This window comes from Falco naumanni, chromosome 10 (genome assembly GCF_017639655.2).
Source record: "Falco naumanni isolate bFalNau1 chromosome 10, bFalNau1.pat, whole genome shotgun sequence".
In the NCBI taxonomy this organism is placed as follows: domain Eukaryota; kingdom Metazoa; phylum Chordata; class Aves; order Falconiformes; family Falconidae; genus Falco; species Falco naumanni.
Genome location: NC_054063.1, coordinates 24,675,607 through 24,685,294, shown reverse-complemented (window position 1 = coordinate 24,685,294; position 9,688 = coordinate 24,675,607).

Here is a 9,688-nt window from a genome sequence, read left to right as displayed (position 1 = left end):
AGTTCAATAAAAGAGAAGTGTCTTGTGCACGTGGTGTTCTGGGAAGTCTTAGCAACAGGAGAAAGCCCAGATCTAGAAAGCGAAATAATTTGCTAAACCAATGACGTGCACAAAGCAGCAGGCTCATCTGGGGATGCATTTTTGTCCACACTGCCTCAGCCCCGGGCTGGGGACACAGGCAAAGAAGAAAATGGGAGAACTGAAAGCCCAGTTGAAAAATCAGGCTTTTCCTCTACATTTTGAGCTGGTGAGATTGCATTTGTCTGGGACGAGGTGGGGCAGGGCATCTTCTTGAGGAAGGGACTGCAGGGCTAGTGTCGGGACCACATTGCTGGGGACTGATGATGGGAAAACTTATGGCAGCTTTGGTGCTCAGGCCTGAGGGACCCATCTCCTGCTGGGTCCTGAGATGCTCCCCATGTGGACTCACTGTCTGCTGCCTCTTTGAACCTTTGGGGAGACACCAGTGTTATTCACCCCATTTTAAAGAGAAACCTGGAGGGGCAATGTGCAGAGCTGTGCCCCTCAGGAAGCCTGGTGGGTGTAGAGCCAGTGTGGGCACAGCACCCATGGGGCTGGACGTAAGCTGGGGCACCCCGGGGTGTGCTGGCTGCCCCCAGCCCCTCCGGACTGGAAGCAGTGTCACAGCTCCTGCCCCAGGCTCAGGTCTCTGCTCCCCTTGCCCCTGTCTGAGTTTCCCCATTGAGGTTATGGGCTTATTAATGCTCCATCATGCTGGGTGCCATCACTTAGTGCTGGCAGTTGTGTTCAATAATCCCCAAGAACAGATAAAGTGCTCTGCTTTCTAAAAAAACATAGCTTTCTTCCTTTTTAGAGCTGAAAAGACTCCCAAACACAGGAGAGTTGGAGGGCAACCCACAACAGCCACAGCTCAGTAAGCTGGGAAAAGCAGGAGTTAAACAGCCTGAAATTACAATGGTTGTTTTTTTAAGAGCGTTACCCAACATTTTAAGAATTTTTAAGAGTTTTTGCCATAACTTCTAGAATTTGCCCAAGTCTCTTAAATTTTGAAATTACTAGCAGGGATGGAAAGTGGAAACTTTGGAGATGAGAACTCATTACATCAGTGATGACCTCATTCCTCCCTGGGATGCTGATGTTGGGATACTCTTACCTTCCCAGCAGTCAAAGCCTTGGGGAGTCCCGGATCCCCTGAAATAGCTGTGGGACCGGGGAGAGCATGTGTCCGAGCATCCCAGCAAAGCATGACGGAGGGTCCCCTGGGGTTTGGGCAGGAGGGGTGTGCAACCTCCCTGCTGCCCCAAGCAGGTCAGCAAAGCCCTGCCGTGTCCTCTGGGACCACCAACAGTGCACCGGGAGAAGAGGGACTTCCACGTGAGGACATCCAGCATTGCCACATGGGAGTTTCCCCCCCAAAAGCCACACCGGGTTAGAGTCACAGCCAGTAATCCTGATCTCAACAAAGCACCTGGACACTCAGCCTGCAACCATGCAGGGATGGCCAGGGACAAAACCTGTTCAAAGGTGAAAGGCCAGGCTGGGACCTGGATTTGCAGCCCCACGGCAGCACAGGGAAGTTTCTGCTGGGCTCCAGCACGCTCCCAGCCCAGCTCCTTGCCAGCAGCCCGCCTGTGCCTTTATCTGCATGCAGAGCAGAGGTGTGCCAGATTGCCTGCATATGCAAGATGTGGGCACGCAGAGCTGGAAGAAGAAACTTTCCCCTAAAGCGTCTGATTTTCAAAAGAAACGAGGCACGCGCCGGCGAGCACAAGCAGTGAGCTCAGCTTGCATGCGCTTAGCGCGCTTGGATCCACGGAACAGCTGCCTGAACACAAACCATCTCGGGGGCACTTCGTTGGCCCTTGGAGCAAATCTGGTGCAAACAGAGCAGACATCTCACTCTCTGGGGAAATAATGAAAAAAATAATTGCTCCCATTTCCTTGGGCATAACCCACCCTTTCCCAGGGCTGGGTGATCTATCCCAGTAAAAGCCCCCCAAGGCACGGTGCAGCTTGTCGCAGCTCAGGACCAGCTGCTGTGAAAGGGGATTGGGGACCACTCTCTGCTGCTCAGCCCCAAGAGCTGTAGCTGAATAACAAACCAGGGCAAATAATACCTGGTTTTACTCCAAAAAGAAGAAAAAAACCCAAACTCCTGATGTTAATGGGAAGCACTTCCCAGGGTTGCTGAGTCCTAAGTTCAGCTTTGCCCTGGGCAAAGCACCACCCCAGGGGTCACGGGCTGAAACCCCGAGTGCTGAGTGCCGGCTGGGAAGGTTTTGAAATGCTCAGACACTAATTCCCATTGCATTCCCCAGTGCTGTAAACTGGGAAGGGATTGCAGCTGGGAGCAGAGCTCATGGCAGCTGCGTGGGCTCCCCATGATGCTTGCTGGTGGCCAGATCAGCCCTTGCCCACCTTGGTGCTGCCCCCTCCCCAAGCCTGGTGTCCCGGAGAGCTGACGAGCCCCTGGCATTTTGGGCCACAGGGCTCCACCTGGAACATCCCAGGAAGGTGACATTCAGGCTGGGGCTCGTGCCAGCCCGCTGTTCGGGGAGGCAGGGCTGGGCTTGGATGTGGTGGGAGGCGGAAGGCGCGGGGGCAGCCCAGGTGCTCAGCACCAGATCCGGATCCCTGCTGCTGTGACTCAGTGCCGCGGGCAGAGCCTGGCAGATCAGGATTTGGGGCTGGGGTGTGGGCAGCAGCTTTGCCTTCCCTGCATGGCTGTGGCTGCGGTGCCACCAGGGTTGGGGCTCACTCCTGATTTTCTTTTCCTCAGAGCCCTCAGGTCGGCAGGGATCTGTGACCTGCTGAGGATCCCATCAGCAGGGAAAAGCTATTGCCGTTTGCGGTGCCTTTTGAGACGCCAGCATCCATCCCTGCCTGCAGCTGGGACTGCCACTGCAGCAAACCTGGTGAGGGCTTTGGGTCTCCGGTCTGTGCACACACATGGTTACACAGATGTTGCAGGAGCATCACCCCCTGTGTATCCGTACCAGGGTTCAGCCCTTGGCTGCAGCAGGGCGATGCCGCAGGCAGCCCAGGCTCCCCCAGGGTCCGGCTTTGCTCCTTTCACGCCCAGTGTGGACCGCTCAAGGCGTGAAGCCGCAGCCCCCCTGCTCCTCCGCCCCACTCCAGAGGATTTATTGAGGGAGATTCATTGATGAAGACCAGACCACAATGTCCCTCAGTGTGGAGCTTGCTCCTTGAGACAGGGATTTCATTTACAGCCTTGAGCTCTTTCCAGAGCTGTCACTGTAATATACACCCGGCGGTGCCAGATGCGGCCCCGCAGCAGGGCTGGGAGCAGTCCCTTTGGTGTGCTGGCAGGGCTGGGCATATTTCAAAGTGACGGGTGCCCTCCACAAACACAGCCCCAGTGTTGGGGACCAAAGGCAAACTCCTCATCCACCCCTAAATCCAGTAGGTTTGGAAAGCCCAAGCCCCCGGGACAGGGCGGTTTGCTGACGGCTGTGGCTTTGCTCACCTGCTCTCTGCGTTCCGATGCTCAGCTGAGGGTGGGACAAGGGGTCCAGGTTGGGGCGCAGGGTCCCCAGCACGCTGGCTCTCACGCATGGGGCTGAGGCAGCCCCCAGCATTGCCTGGGTACCGATGGCATCGCTCCTCAGGGCTGGATGCTCCTGACTGCTGCTGTGGAAAGGAAAAGGGGCAGGGAGGTTATTTTCTAACCCATGCGAGGGGCCTTGGGAAGGGATGGACTCAGACAGCTGGCTCTGATAGCACAGCCACCCCCCATGCCCTGGTCCCCAGGGGGTTTCTGGCCTCTTTTTACCACCCCTAGCACTGCCTGCCATGCTCACAGTGAGCCACAGCGCATTCTCACCCTCAGCGCTGTTTCCTTTCAGAAGAATAAAGCAGCTCATTAGCTAAATGATCTTAAATCATTTAAAAAAAAATAATTAAATAAACCAGCAGGACTCTGAAGTTCTGACACTGTCGGATCAGTGAAGCTTAATGGATTTACAACCAGATATTTCCCCATCAGCAGCGCTGGAGTTGTTCAGCTTCGGGCTGAATTTATGTAATATGCCTTTCACTGGGCAATTGTTGAGCAGGCCTGTTTCAACCAGACAAACTTTCTTTTCTTGGCTACTTTACTATGTTCCTGGTCTAATTTTAGCATTATAAATTGAATTTATACTTAGAAAAGCTGCCTGATCACTTATGGAAAATCTCCAGTGCCAGGAGTATTTCACAGGCCAGCGTGAAGCTGATCTGTTTTGCTGATGTACTATGCACTTGGCAGGTTGGAGAGGTTTTTTTTGTGTGTGTTGGGGATTTTTTTTTTTTTGCTGGGCACTTATTTATTTGTATGACTTAAAGTGGCACAGGCTGTCCTAAAATGGAGCCTAGCACGCTTTCTCCACTGCACTGGTTTTGCGTGTGGTTGTTGGAAAGGGGCTGGCAGATTGCAAAATTACCCCCCAACAAGTGAGACTGGAGGAGCAGCTTTGGCTCTTGCCTGGCTAGGGAGGAGGATTAGGTGCCTTTCTCTGCCTCGCACAACCCGAAAATCCTCCTCAAAGCAGGGCAGCCACTCTGTGCTGCTCTGCCAGCCCAGGGGCTGGTTTACAGCAAGCCCTTGCTGCACCCACCCTGCGCCAGGGTTGCCTCTACCAGCCTTAGGATGGGGATCCCACCTGGGTGGTGTGGAGCTGCAGCAGGGTTATGATCCGCCTCACCGGCCCTACGGGTTTGCTGGGGACCAACGCTAGTTGCAGCTCCCTGAACAAGCTAAACAGAACCAGCAGCACCAGGGAGATGCTGGCCCTGCTCACGTGTGTGCAGACATGCCCCGTTGCAGGGAAAGGAGAACAAGAGTGAATCCTCCAAGATGAAGTTCCAGCCTCAAGTCCCAACCTGCACACCTATTTACTTCAACCCTACAAAGTCTGTGTTGCCATAATACAGCACAGGCCCGGCTATCACAAAACCAGCAGCTCAATTTCTCCCCCACCACCCCAGCCCTTTGGAAGCGGCTTTGGTAGCAATCAGGAAAGCAATAGGGATTTTCTTCCATTACCTTATTTCTGCTTCAGGGCCCCTAGCTGGGGAGCGTCCCTGTGTCCCCTAGGGACAGGGACAACCCTCCTCCTGGCATACAGTCTTTGCTGCCCCAGGGTTGCAGGATCGCTAAAGCAGGAGAAGGTCCTCTGCAATACCTGAATATACCCAGGAACTGGGCTTTGGCTTTTCTGCAGCGGGGTGAGCAGTTAAGGGGTCGCTTCTTGCGCCGTCCCCAGCTGGGAGGGAGGCTTTGTCCTCCTGTTCCTCAGCTCTTTGCTGCTTTGCTGAGGTTTAGCAGTAAATACTTGTTCTGCTCCCCACTTGAGGAGGAATGGCATTTGGACCTGCCAGCCGTGCCACGGTGCTCCCTGGCATGCGGTGGGCTTTGGCCAGCTCTGTGAGCAGGTCTGTGTGCCCGCACAAGGATTCAGAAGATGATTAAAAGTAGCCACTTATCTGCCTGTGCATCTCAGGGTAACCACAGCTTCTATAAACATTACTTAATTAACACCTCAAAATGCTCTGGGAAATGGGTAATGAAGCATTATCGCATTTTTCAGGTGTTTTAATTGAGAAGCGGTGAGGCTCAGGGAATAGCTCAAGGCCCCGTTGGGAGCGGAGGCGCACGGCCGCTGCCTCCACCCAGCCCAGCCAGCATGCTCCCACTGCCTCCCCTGTCCCCAGAGCCCTTGGCTGGGGAAAGCAGGTGGTAAATACCCTGGGAAGCTCTGATAGGCAGCGGTATCACCCCACGCTCCACCTGTGATCCCGTTACGCTGCACACAGTGCTTGGAGAGCATCTCGGTCTCGCCGTCTCCTCCTCCATGGCAGGAGACCTCAACAACAGCATGCCTCTGTGACCACGCTGCTCCTGACAGATGGAGAATCCATCATTCCTGGCATTCCTGGTCCCGCATGGGCAAGCAGGTCTTGCATGGGGTAATGGGGGTGAAGATCCATCATAACCATGCCCACATAAACTGGCACCTCTGCTCCTGCTGTGTTAGGGTGTGCGTAGGCATCCTGAGGTCAAGCTAATGACCAGGCAAATGAAAAGAATAAATCTCTCTCCCCTGGATACAGTTCAGGTAATGAAGTCTTTAACTGAATCAGCTTTTCTCTTCGGCACTATTTAAAAAAGCGGTATGTGCTAGGAAGATTCAGTTCTGCAAAACCATCCTGGGTGTTTGGGCCCTGCTGGTTGAATCAGATCAGCTGGATGGGGGTGGGATGGCCTGCAGCACTTCTCCTCCATGGAGTTTGCAGGACCTCGGGGTGCTGGATCTGGCCCTGTCCCAGTGGCCAGGGCAGTTTAAAGCCTCTGGTGGTGCAGGTTCAAAAGCTGAATCAGGTGGCTGGGATCCCTTGCTGACAGGGATGCCCCAGTGGGGGATGCCTGGGGACCCCTTGCTGATAGGGATGCCTCAGCTCTCAGGGTGCTGGGAGATCACGTCAGGCTTTTAGCCACCGATGTAAGGCCAGAGGCTCGGTGGGCAGGCAATATCTCTCTTCTATAATAGCAGGAGCTGCAGGAAAGGCTCCACATGCTTTGAAGACCTGAGGCAAGATCGCTGTGTTTGCTGTTATTCCGCAAAACAAGCTCCCCACACACCCACAGGACACCTGCATGGGCCACAGGCCCCTTGGCTGTCGGTGGCTGTGAGCTGCTGGGACCATGGTGGTACCAGGTTTGCTGCGTGGGCAGGTTGGGGGGCTGTGAGGAGCCCTTTCCTTCATGGAGATCTGCTCCATTTCAGCCCCACGTGATGCTCAGGGCTTGGGCAAGACCTCATGCTTTGGGTTTCCCCGTACATCCCACGTGGCTATTCTAAGGCAGTGCCGGAGAACATCGCTGGATGCTGCTTCTCTGTTTTCAAGGCTCCTTTTGGGCAATTTGAGCAATGACAGGGTTGCAGGTGTCACGTAGTTGGTGTCTCCCCAGATGGAGCACAAGCAGGGCAGGAAGGGTGGATGCTCTTCCCAGCCTCAGCATCTGCTCCTGGTGATGTTTGGCAGCCAGGTTCCCCTTGCCGAGGTGGTACAGGAATGTGCTCATGCTGTTGGGCAGCAGGAACGAATAATGTGCCTCCAAAAGCCCCAGAGAAGCTCTAACAAAAGGTGCCAATGACTAATTCCACCAAATCTTCATCCGTTGGGAATTCCTGCAGCTCATATCGAAACAGGTGGGAAGTCCCACTTACCTCCCTGCTTACGGGGAGGGAAAGTGCCCAGCACTTCTAATTTGGAAGAAATACCCATTCAGCGTGGCTTTGCCTTCCCCGCAGCCGTACATCAGTCCAGCCAGCTGCAGGCACATCTGCCAAGCAGGGCTAGTCCCCCCCTGAGTGCAGCCCCTAACACAGCACGTATTTGCAGGCCAGCGGGGACGTGCGCACCGTCTCACTGCTCCCGCGTGGATGGAGGGCAGAGCACAGCGGGAGATGCTGTATTTGGGAAATACCTGCTTCTTCGGCAGGCTTGCACAGGACCACGCTTCCCCATCTTGCTGGGTAGAGCCCTGCCGGCTCTGTCCTGCCTTTGATCCAGATCAAGGGGTGACCTGATCCTCTCCAGAACAGTTCTGCTCTGCCTGGGCTTTAGCCCTGCTGCAGCATCGTGGATGGGTCCTCTCTTACCAGCTCAGTCCCACATTGTGCTGTCCAACAAGTGGGACAGCCACAGTCAGGCATTTTTATGGGCTGAGGCATCTCTGCTTGTCCCAAATGCTTGGTGACACATTGGTGCTGGGGACACTGTGCTGCCCAGGCTGGGTTTTGAATCAATACCAGCATCAGTGTCCTGTGTCCTCCACTGAAGCTATGGAAGTGTCTGTGGCCATCTCCCCTATAAGTGCTTTTCAGCGCATTCCCCATCATGGGGCTGTCCCAGCAGAGGGGACAAGGAGCAGGTGACAGGGACAGTTCAACCCACAGCAACAAAATCCCTGTGCAGGGAGGCAGCGTGTGTGAACACAGCTTCTCCCCTGCAGCAATCCCACCATCGCTTCCTTCGACCCAGATTTGAAGTCGGGAAGAGGGATGACAGCCCCCAGTAGCATCAAACCTCCTGCCTGGGGCAAGCTCCAGCATTGCTGAATATTTGCACTGCCTGCAGGAGCGAATCTGCACACCCCAGGAGGGCACCAGCAGGGTGTCCCACGGGAACGCAATAGGGACAGAGGGTTTGAAGGCGGGCGAACAGAGGGTCACCTCACGCAGCTAGCAGGGATCACTGCAACCCAGCTTCCACAGAGAGAAAAAGGGAGCAAATTTCTTCCTAGCCCTGGCAACAGAGATGCGGTCAATTGAGGGTGGGAAAGCAGGGGCGAGAAGGCAGACCTGTAACCCCGCTGAAAGTTATTTACTGCTGAGCATGCACGTGGTTCGGCACAGGCCAGTGTTGCCCGAGATGCTGCATGGGAGGCAGATCAGGGGTGAGAGGGGGCGATGCCCCCCCCCGGTGCCAGGCACTAACGCCCAGGCGAGCAGTGCTGCCTGCCTGGGGTGGCACCGCTGCCGGCCCACAGGCTCCCACAGCACATCCCGACGTGGCCATGGACCCAGCTCTGCTTGCACCATGGCTGTTGAGCAGCTTGGATGTTTGCTCAGAGAAAGCTTTGATGTTTGCTGCCTCTGGTCCCTGCTCTCTAGGTGCTGCCGTGACCAGACTCCCCCGTACTCACACAAACTCTAACACTCACAAACTGCTCTGACCCTCGCACGGCTATTTCACTTCGACTAAGCTAGAGCTGGATGCCATTTCTTTGCGTTTCAGATTCCAGTGATAGCTCATTACCTTTCATGCTCAAATGGAAAATGCCAGAGGAAAAGTTTTTGTTAGAGGAGAGGAGAGCCCCGGGTCCCGGCTGGGCAGCCCGGGCTGGCTTATCTCTGCTCCCTGACGACCCCGCATGCCCACAAAGGCAGAGCTGCTGCTTTGCAACAAGCCATCAGCTCCCCAGCTGCTAGAAAAATCCAAATTTCCTCCTTGAACGCCAAGAGGGGACAGAAAAACACATACACCCATAACACAGCAGCCTTTGCCCATCAGGCCAGGCTCTGGCTGCCAGCACCAAGTGACAGCTCGCCCCAGCGCACCACTGTGCTGATTTTGGGCAATTCTCCACGCATGGCTCACGTCAGCTCCCTTCCCAGCTATGTAACACTGCCCGAGATGCCCAGGAAGAGATAAAAATCGGTGCAGGCACAATACTCACATTGGGGGACTGTCTCTCTCCCTCGACTCCTCTGGCTTAGTTAAGTTGTGATCAAGAGACGGTCATCTGCGACACGGGAGACAGGAGTGAGCAGTGTGGGTGAACTTGCACAGACAATAAGCCATAATTTTTCTTTGCAGTCTGACTGGCTCTACTGGTTTGCATTTCTTTGCCCCAGCAGCAGAAAGGAGGCTCAGCTTAACTAAAGCTGCCCAACAGGTTCTGCTATAATACAAAAAAAGTGGCAAGACCAGTATGGTGTGAACCCAGATAGAGATTTGATTGTTTTCCCATAATTACAGCTCAACCTGTGCTGTTCGTTGAAGTCAATCACATTAGCAAACAGACCCTTTTAAATAATTCATCCACCATTAAGATGGGAATTTTTTTGTTTTATATAACTTTGTTCTTTCCGAGAGGAAGAGAAAGAAGAAAAATTGAATGTGACAGCAGCAGCATCCT